Source organism: Papio anubis, chromosome 2 (genome assembly GCF_008728515.1).
Source record: "Papio anubis isolate 15944 chromosome 2, Panubis1.0, whole genome shotgun sequence".
Lineage (NCBI taxonomy): Eukaryota > Metazoa > Chordata > Mammalia > Primates > Cercopithecidae > Papio > Papio anubis.
In genome coordinates this window covers 8,147,705-8,158,682 of record NC_044977.1, presented here as the reverse complement: position 1 = coordinate 8,158,682, position 10,978 = coordinate 8,147,705, and positions in this window count along the sequence as shown.

Genomic DNA, 10,978 nt, shown 5'->3' with positions numbered 1-10,978 from the left:
AATACTAATAGGAAAACTAGTACATAAATATTGTAACTAACAGTAGATCTGAAATTGTATTTCCAGATAAACTTAGGCCTGTGAAATAAATGATTTCTTTTGATATATGAATAAATATGACTATATTTATTTCTTTTCTTTTTTTGTGAATTTGAGTGACAAACTATGATCATGGTGGATTTAAATCAATGAAAGAGAAAAACAACAAAATGTGTAATGAGAAAGGAATCCCAAATCCCAAATCAAAGTCATTTTAGAATTGGCAAGCTCAAACCCAATGACCATTTTAAGGATCATATATCAAACAAAAAAAAATTCAATCATTTTCTTCCTAGTAGATCACTTTAGTATAAACAGGACTTAGAGTTTATACTTTAATTACCTAAGTAGATCTTAGCTTTCCCATTCTAGCTTCTTTTTAACTATCAAAAGCATCACTATTTTTCTCCATATCCTAAAGTTTAGATTTGTAAAACATCCCTCCAGTTACATTTTTCTTCATTTTTATTCTATGTCATGTAAATACTTAATGTATCTGAACGGTCTTTTTATGGTCTTTTTTTTTTTTTTTTTTTTTTAAATGAGGTCTTCTCTGTCACCCAGGTTGCAGTAGTGCAGTGATGTAAGCACAGCTCTTTGCAACCAGGACCTACCAGTACTCAGGTGATCCTCTCACCTCAGTCTCCTGAGTAGCTGGAGCCACAGATGCATGACACTACACCCAGACAATTGTTGTATTTTTTTGTGGAGACAAGGTGTGGCCATGTTGACCAGGCTGGTCTCAAATTTCTGGGTTTGAGCGATCTGTCTGCCTCTGATAGGGACAGAAGGCAGGGGAATTCTGGGCAGAATTTCTGGAACCATGGCCCAAATTGAGAACATACATTCTTGTTTTCCTGCTCAAATTTTGCCTTTTCCAAAACCACTGATGGTCCACCCCACTCCCATCCTGTGGATATAAAACCCCCGGGTTCCACCAGAAGAGGAGAGAGAAGCAGCTGTGTGTTGGAGACTGTAGTTGGAGAGCAGTGGCTTTATTTCACAGGGACAACTTAACTTATTGGCATAGTTTCAGAGAGGAGTCTAGTCAGGGATGGCTGGACTCCAGGGGAAGATCATCTTCCTGCTACACCCCCTTTACAGCTTCCCTTCCTGCTGAGAGCCACGTTCATCAGCAATAAAATCCCTTGCATATACCATCCTTCAAATTCGTTTGTGCGACTTCATTCCTCCTGGATGCCAGACAATAACTCAGGGGCAGGCGCAGAAGGCTGTCACGCTGACCCTACACTGAGCTGTCAACACTGCCATTTGCAGATAGCAAAGCTAAAAGAGAACAGCACTGACTGTAACACTCCTTCTGGGACTCCAGGGGTCACATGCACCCTGCTAGATCTTAATGCAGGGCCAGTATGGAGTTTGTTCCTGCCAGAGCCGAAAAGCCCGCACCCCAGCTCCTACACCAGCTCACATGTATGCTTTCTCCTGTGAGGGGTAAGCACAGCGGGTTTGATTGAGTGGAGTTCTCTCTCTGGTGCCGACGTTGTTAGCTAGTTCCAGCGCTCACATTCCAGTTCTCACCCACAAAGCGGTCAGGGAGATGTCCTGCTTCACCTCGGCCTCCCAAAGCGCTGGGATTACAGGCATAATGCACCATGCCCAGCTTGAATCACCATGTTCACAGGATAAAACATCAAGTTACAACAATAACTTCTCAATTTCCATCATGAATACAGTTTAAACACTATGCCGATGAATAATATGGGACAATATTAGGGCAGTATACCAATATGGGCAGAACTGTTCCCCACCCCCCAAAGGCATATGTTGAAGTCCTAATCTCCAATACTTCAAAAGGTGACTGGATTTAGAGACAGGATGTTTAAACCGATAATTAAGGTAAAATGAGGTTATGTTTGTGGGCCCTAATCCAATATGTCTAATAACCTTAAAAGAAGTGGAAATTTGGACACACATGCAGAGAAAAGATGATATGAAGACAAAGGGAAAAGACACACATCCACAAGCCAAGAGAGAGGCCTCAGAATGAGATAAACTGCCAACACCTGGATCTCAGGCTTCCGGTCTTCAAACTGAGAAAATATAAATTTCTGTTGTTAAAGCCTCCAGTGTGTGGTATTTGTCATGATAACCCACAAACTAATACATTCAATTATCTTAAATCAGAGAAGTTCACTAAAAACTGCTTATCTGTATACAAAGTTCACGATGGAAAACAAAAGAATTCATAGTAGGATGTTTGAAGAATGATAAGGTCATAGGGATGATGTCATTTCCTAACAATCTTTAGCTATGCTCATTTTTATTATTAGATCTGATTTCTTAATATTAATATATAACTATATTACTGCCCTAATATCTATTTATAATCTAAATACTTAGGCTATGTGAGTTGAATGCTGAAATAATTTTAAGCACTGTCCAACATTATAATGGAAAAACCTTTACCTTCTGCAAAGATTAGCTCTCTTTTTAGATATTGATTCTACTCAGGTGATGGTTGACATGACATATTCATATTGATCATATTTTCAAGAACTTGCTAATCAATCTTATAAAACATCATTTCTGATTCAAGCAAGATCCTGTTGTGGTAAAAATATTGATAATCTGCTTAATAGCTCTTCACCAGAGGTTTTTTTTTTTTTAATTAAGTTTCTATAATAAATGCCCATATCTACTGATTTTGAAGATGAAGATAAACATGAGCAGAGTAGAAAAATAATGAAACAAAACTGAAGAGGTCAGATTTCTTATTTTTGGTAACAGTATCTAGATGCATTTATTTAGGCCAATTATTCCATGATTTTATTCTGTCTCCTTATCTGCAAATAAGGAATTAAATTGTGTGTTTTATTCCTTTCAGTTCTAAATCCTATTATCTATGATCTGTTACATGGGTCAGTAAACTTTTCCTGTAAACAGCTAGATAGTAATTATTTTTGGTTTTGTGGGTCATATAATCTTTTTTGAAAATACTCAACTCTGCTCAATTCTGCTGTTACAGTGCAAAATTAGCTATAGATAATACATGGAGAAATGAGCATGGCTATGTTTCATAAAACGAAATATAGGCCCGATTTGGTCTCTGTGCTTTAGTATGCTGATCACTACTTAATGAGGTTTCTATACCACGATTCACAACCTCCCCACACCTAGTCAAACAAAACAAACACATACATCTACAAAAGGCAAATAAAGCCCATGATCCTTGTGTCATTGGTAAATACATATAGTGAAAATTTGTTTAAATACTTGATTAGGCAAGTTATAAAACTGTAAATTCAAAATAATAATAAATATGAGTAGTAACAAATATACTTAGTCACATTTCACCATGCAATTATAAGTTAAAGTACAAATGAGATAATGGTTACCAATATAAGTTTAGTAAACATTAAAAACTGTGAATAGTACTGCTTCTCTAGCACTGTAGGAAAAGCAAACTGTCATACATGGCATTTGAAGGAGTAATTTATAATAGCTTTCTTGAAAAGCAATATAATTACTTATTAAAATTAAAAATAGACGTTAACATTGAGCAAATCACTCAAAAAGAAACTGATAATATCAATATTCCCCCAATTATAACATAAATTGAATATATAGTTTAACATTTTCTCTTACAGAAAACATACCCAGATGTCTTATGTTTAAAAGGGCTGACTGTCGTTTTATTTCTTGTAATATCTTGATCTGGTTTTGGTATTAAAATAATGAGGATCTCTTAAAATTATATGGGAAATATTTCTTCATCTTCTAGGTGTTATATCTTCTGTATGTAAACAGATAGATATGCCATATATATGTGTTGGAAATTTCAATTATCCTCAAAGTGATATGTAGATTCAAAGAAAAACCAATAAAAACATGATAATTTTTGTAACTATTTACAAGATATTTCTTACATTTCTGTAGAAAAACAAAGAAATATCCAAAACAATTTTGTAAATAAAAAACAAAGTTGGAGGACTCACACTACCTGATTTCAAAGCCTACTGTGAATGTTACAGTAATCAAGACAATGTGGTACTAGTGAAAGGACAAAGGCAATGGAATAGAAGATTGAGTGTTCAGAAATAGACCCACACAAATATGATCAGTTTGTGTAATTTTTTAAACAAAATTATATAGAACTGAAAGGTCATTCTTGAGATTCTTTATGAAACCAATTTTGTTATCTCCCTTTCCAAAAGAAAGAACAAGGAGAAGGGAAAATGCATTAGTCCATTCTCATACTGCTATAAACACATACCAGATAGTGGGTACTTTATAAAGAAAAAAGGTTGAATTGACTCACAGTTCTGCCTGCTGTACAGGCTTGTGCTTTTGGTAAGGACTCAGGAAACTTACAATCTCCCTTTGGGCTCTATCTCTGTCTCTGGTTCTTCCTGCACTGATGTGGTTGTGGGACAGGCAATGAATGCAGGGGATGCAGCTCACGGCCTTTCTTCCTTGAGTTTGTTGTTCCTTTTTGTGTGCTTCTTATCCTTTATTAAAAATGTCTTGCCTTTTTAAAAATTTTGTTTCTTTAAACTTTGGTTGTGGTTCAAATTCTCTGGTAGCGGTAGGCTTGGAGTTGGGCTTTCAGCCTTTCTCACTGATACAGTAAAAACTACCGTATAGCTGCTAATGGGTGACTTAGACTAAACAGGGCTGAAGATTGCTTTGCTTTGTCTTCTGGTTGATGAATCATAAAATCCTTAAATAGATATAGAGTATGAGGCTCTCCTTATGGACTGAGACCTTGCGGAGGCTGTTTTGTTTTTGTCTTTTTGGGTTCCGGAGTCAGATGCTGCTGCTGCTCCTCTTAGGAGAGGAGTCGAGTGGGGAAGAAAGAGGAAGGGGCTTAAGGTGATCTGAGAAGCTCCAGCTTGTAGTGATGGCGCATGTCATTTGCTTGTTATGATGATAAGGCCTCCTGGGTGAATCAGCTTAGAAAAGGATCTCTCTAATATTTTGATAATAAAGAAGGCAAATACTCCTGGGGGACTGGGAAGCTTCTCTGAGAGGTGAAGAGTGGGAGATCTTGAATTTCTGCTGTGCAGACCGTGATTTCCTTCACTTAAGAGACACTTTAAAAGTATGGTATTGAGGCATGAGGAGTTTTGGGTAAGGGAGTTGCTGGAGGTAACAGCTAGTACATTTACCTTTGAGGACTTGCTGAAGAAGATAATCTGCTAACTTTTCCTGGAGTAGATTTTTTCTTGGAAGGTTTATTTGGGGATGACCTGGAAGAGATGTGGAGAACAATGAACTACTTCCAGGTAAGGATATTGACGTCTCACTGAAGATCTCCATATTTTATGCGTCCGACAGGAAACATTTGTCTTTGGTAAAGTTATCTTTTGAAGAATTGCCATCTTCTTGAACTAGGTCACCTCTTAGGCTGATGTGATCTTCATTAAAATCAATGGCCCTGGTGCAGGTGAGTATGAAAAAGAAAAAAAAAAAAAAACAGCTACAATATATCTGGAACCCCGATTTGGAACATGACTGAATAATTTTTTTGTTGTTATTTTCTGTTTCAATTTTATTCCAAGAGAACATTCTCTATACTCTGACACAGGTTTAGGTTTGGAAACCTTTAGAATATCACTAATAAAGGTAGTTTTTTGTACCAAATTTTGTTTTCACTTTCAATGCAGGTTTTGAGTATGCTGGATTTCTCCTCTTTAGGAAAAAATAAAAAATTTAAAAATTTAAAAAAAAAAAAAAAAAAAAAAAGGGCTCTCCAGCTCTTGATTCTGTGGAAAGAAGATCAAGAGTAAATGCCCTGTCTCTGTTTCCTGACATGGAAAGACGGTCTGATAGGGGAAGACAATCTGGATTAGTATCTTCTTAGGCTTCTAGAACTGTTTTATTTTTTAATTGCTGCTTTCCTTCTTTTCCTTTTTTGTCTTATGTTTGTCTTCTTCATGCTTTTTCATAGATGCCAAATGTCTTGGTCAATCTATACCTGTTTTATTTATTTTTCTTTGATTTCTTTGAAAGTAAAATGGATCCCAGACATATTTTTTTTGTGTATGTAACAGCACTAGATATAGTTCTCCAATAAATTTTCTAGCATTTTAATTACAAAAATCCAGTCAGATTGATTTGCATTATTTTGGAATTTGGAGCCTTCACCCACAACTGGTTGAATATAAATTCAACCACAGTATCATTTTCAAATTTAGAAATTTATTGTATTCATTTTGCTATCCAATGCTTTATCACCTCCAAATTTAGTTTGTACAAGTCAATTTTTTTCCTGGGCATTATGTAACTTTAAGCTGCTTCAGTAGCTTCTTCTGTTGTTGCTGAACCAAATATTCTGTTCTGTCTTTCTTCCCTTAGGAATTCACCCAGCATTCCCTAGAGAGAAGGCTTCTCCTCTCTCATAGTCACCAGGACCAGGTGGAACAACCAGTGCTCTGGCTGAAGACCTCTACAGGTAGACAGGCGGCAAGATACTGCTGGGGCCCACTTTCTTCATCATTTTCTGGTGACGGTTTACTTCACATAGGTGAGTTCATTCTTGGCATAAATGCAAAAGCATTTCAGTTAAGAATTGATAATATTTTTAAACAGCTGGTGGTAGAACAATTGAATATCCATAAATGGATGACTTTGTTTTCTGTTGCTTATAACCAAATTCCTGAAACAGGGTAGTTTATAACGAAAGAAATTGGTTTCTTACATTTACAGAGGCCGGGAAGTTCGAAGTCCAGGGGGTGCATCTGGAGAGAGCATTCTTACTGGTGGGGACTCTGCTGCATCCTGAGGCTGTGCAGGGCGTGATATTGCAAGGCCGCTAAGCATATTAACATGATACAGTGCTAGCTCAGGGCTGAGTGTGCTACCATGCTAGCTTAGCTTGGATCCTTCTTCCTCTTCTTATAAGGTCACACACTGCACTCCCATGGTAACTCATTAGTCCATTAACCCACTAATAGACTAATCCATTAAATAGCTCAATCTACTCATGAAAGTAGAGCCCTCATGATCCAATCACCTCATAAAGACTGTCACATTGGAAGTTAAGTTTCAATATGAACTATGGAGTGGACGTTAAACCACCACATTCCACCCTTTGCTCCCCAAAGCTCATGTCTTTCCCACATTCATTCCCTCTCCATAAAGTCAAAGTCTTAACATATTCTAGCACCAACTCAGAAGTCAAAGACTCATCTGTGAATCTCTGAAATCAAAATAATGTATCTAGATTGCAAGATACAGTAATAGGAAAAGGATAGGGTTGTTTTCCATTCCAAGAGGGAGAAAAAGGCAAGAAGAAAGGGGTACCAGTTTTAAAACAAGTCGGAAGCACCCTGTCCCAGGGCCCTCAAAGTCTTGGGTATTCCTACTCATTTAAATGTGCTGGCCTCAGTCCGCTCAGCTCTTCCAGGCTGGTACTGGATACTGGCTGCTCTACAGCTTTGGATTCTTGATGGCTTTCCTGCTCCCAAGTCTCCACTGGATTTTGTCTTAATACAAACTCTACAGCGGTTCCCACATTACATTTATGTTCAGCATTGCTCTAGCAGGCACTCTCTGCAGTGCTTCCGTCCCTACACGTCTCTTCCCTGTACCCCTATTATTTTGATGACGTCTTTTGAAATCTGGGTATAGGCTGCTAAGCCTCCACAGCTCTTGCTTTCTGCACACTTGCAGCATTAGCACATGGTGAATACCACTAAGGTTTATGATCTGCTTTACAGAGCTGCAGCGTGAGCCACACCTCGGGCTGTGTCATGGCTGGAGCAGCCACTGGGTGCTGTGCTGGAGTGTGGGGTTCCAGGAGCAGAGAACTGAGGCAGCTCTGGGTAGTGAGCCCATGGATAGTGCCCTAGGCTTGTCCCCTGAAACCATTATGCAATCATAGGCCTCAGGGCCTGTGATGAGAGCAGCAGCCTTAAAGATCTCTAAAATGCCTTTAGGTTCCATTTTCCAGTGTCTTGTGGAATTGCCCCTGCTTCTTCTCTATCCATACCACATGCTTGGTTTCCTCTCCTAAAGACACTTCATTTTACCCTTTACATGGCTAGGCTGAAACTTTTTCAAATCTCTCCACTCTGCTTCCCTTTTTATTTAGAAATTGTTCTAAGCTATTCTTTTGCTCCTGAATCTCAGTATAAGCAGCCAGAAGTAACTCTGTATCTCCTATAATTTGCTTAGAAATTTCTTCTGCCAGACATCCTAGTTTTTCACTCTCAAATTTGGCCTTCCACAAAGCCCTTGAGCATCCACAATTCAGGCAACGTATTTACCAATTTATAACAAGGATGGCATTTACTCCAGTTTCCAATACTGTGTTCCTCAGTTCCATCTGAAGCCTCATCGGAATGAAATGGCCTCATTGCCTGGGGTGACACCCGAAGTTCTTAGTCTCATGGCTGAGGAAATCAAGGAGGCAGACACACCAGGGGTGATATCAGAGCAGAAGCAGAAGTTTAATAGGTGAAAGAAAGAGGACAGCTCTCTGCAGCAGGGAGGAGTCCAGGAAAGGATTGCATTTTTCACAGTTGAATGCACAGGCTTTTATATGAAATCAATGAGGGCTGGACATCTCATTTGCATAAGGCACACATTTCTGGTAACTCCACCCTGTCCTCCTAATGTGCATGTGGGCCCTTCGCTTGAGTTACTCTATATTGCTTTGTTCCCCTTACTGTGCACGTGTCGGAGGATGGAATTTTTTATTGTGGGCATGTCTGGGCAAGTCACCTGAGTTGCCCTTTTCATTTTTGTGTCTGTGGGCACATCTTAGGCAAGACTTCCTGTGTAAGTTTCCTTTTTTGTGCCTGCAGGCTGTTCTTTTGTTTGAAAGAATTCAACAGAGGACCCACGCTAACTGCCTTCCTGACCAAGTTTTTTTCCTTTCTCCTCCTCATTTCCCACCTCAGGAGTGGAGACCCCAACTGCTGTTAGGCACAATGGGATTACATTCTAGCTAATTCCTGCTGGAGAGGGATGTGGTGTAGGGGAACAGCAGCTAGGCTTCATCCTAGGGTTGGTTTAAGTGTCCTTGGAAGAAAGGCACACCCATGTATGGTTACATGTGCATCACCATTTGGACGTTGATAGCCTTTAGGCAAGGAAAAGCAATTTGGGTTATTAAAGGAAATGTATTAAAATGAAACAAGGGGGAGGTAAGGACAGCCTGAAAATCCCAAGGCTGTCGACATGCCCAGATAACTGGTGACTACAGTTATTGCTGTTAAGATTTGGGTGCATGGGACTTGGCTTTGGTTAGCTATCTTTGTTCTATTTCCTAAACAAAGAAATCTTTGAGTTATGGGCACGATATATACTCTCATCACATCAAAGGATTTGCAAGATAATTGCCCAAAACTAGAATATTGGTAGAGGTTTTTACATTACCCATCCCTTTTTGCCTCTTCTGAACTACAACTGGAGATCGCTGGTAGGTTTACAGAAATAAGCAGAGTTAGTTTAACAGGTAGGCAAGGACTTAAAAACAACTAATGAGATTAAAATTTAATGACAAGCATGAGATAAGTTTTGAAACATAATTTTTTTTTCTCTTCAGTCGTCATTTTTCTTGAATACAAACCATGTAGGACTGAGTTGTTTGCAAAATAAAAGTGAGTCTTATCCTTGACCTGATTATTTGCATAAAGTGCAGCAAGAATAATTATTTTTACATAGGTTTTTAAAATTGGCTTTGATGGAACTGGGTACCACAAGGAATCTCAGATAAGACTTTTTAAAGCCAAGCCCAGACATGGGTTTGTACTGTCGAATACCTATGAGTTGGATGAATGCCTTTATTTTTTATTAATATTATTATTTTTTGAGTTTCCAAGAACGTGAGGTTCCTGAGTCTGTTAAAAAGTGACATTCTTCACTCAGCACAGGTTAGAAATTCTGTACAGAGACTGTGTAGACATGATATGAAGCTAGTTCTCTCAATGGGCTTTTATTGGCTTTGCAAGTCAAGCTTGATTTCCATAAAGGGAAACACATCCATCCAGCCACAGCCTTGGTCAAACAACCAGTTTTTCCAATTGTGTCCTGTTGTGAAATAAAATGGATTCTCATTGCACTGATGCAAATAACTACATTGCCATAAGTTAAGCATCAAAACTGTAGAGGAACAAGGCAGAGAGAAACAAATATACTCCAAATTTTGTTTACAGGAGTCTACTTTACTCAGTTGTTAAAAGTAGATAACTTAAAAATTTCCTTGACTCTGAAGAAAAAAACAAAGATAAGCAACGTTTCAAGCAGACTGAACAAAGATTACTTTAGACTTCTATCAGTTTAGTTCATGCAGTTAACTCCTATATGATATTCAGGAATATTTCAACTCTTCATGATTCCTGTACATTTTCCTTTACTCCCATGTCACAATTTCCAAAGTTATCAGAAACCTACATGTTATAGCACCTGTCAAAGTCCTATAGCTGATTATAAACCATATTTTGTAGGGGACTAAAACAATACCATAATCATCTTTGGATGATGAAATATCCAGGGTAGTTACAGTTAAAGATATGATTGACAAATAAACTTGGTTATTTTAGTGTTTTACAATAGCTTAACACAATAACCTTAATTATGATTGATAGCATATACTCAGACATTAGAATTTTAGACATCCCATATGATTTTGAAATGTACATTAATATTATTCACTAAAATATAACCTGAAGAAGATTAAACATAATTTTGGCAATGCCACATACCTTAACATGTTAAATAATCCTGTTTACCTCTCTTCTGGATGCTTCAGGGACACTCTGTAGACAATTTTGAAACTGAAGTTTGATTTTGGGAAACCTGTTAAATGTTAGAGGTTTAAAACACTTGATATTATTAAATGCAAATCCAGATTATCATAAATTATTTATTTTGCCAAAATAATGACTCAAAAATTTTAAAAGAGGGCAAAAACCTTTACTCATTAAGAGGGAAGACAGCTTTCCAACACTTGGTCTTCTGTCTTCTC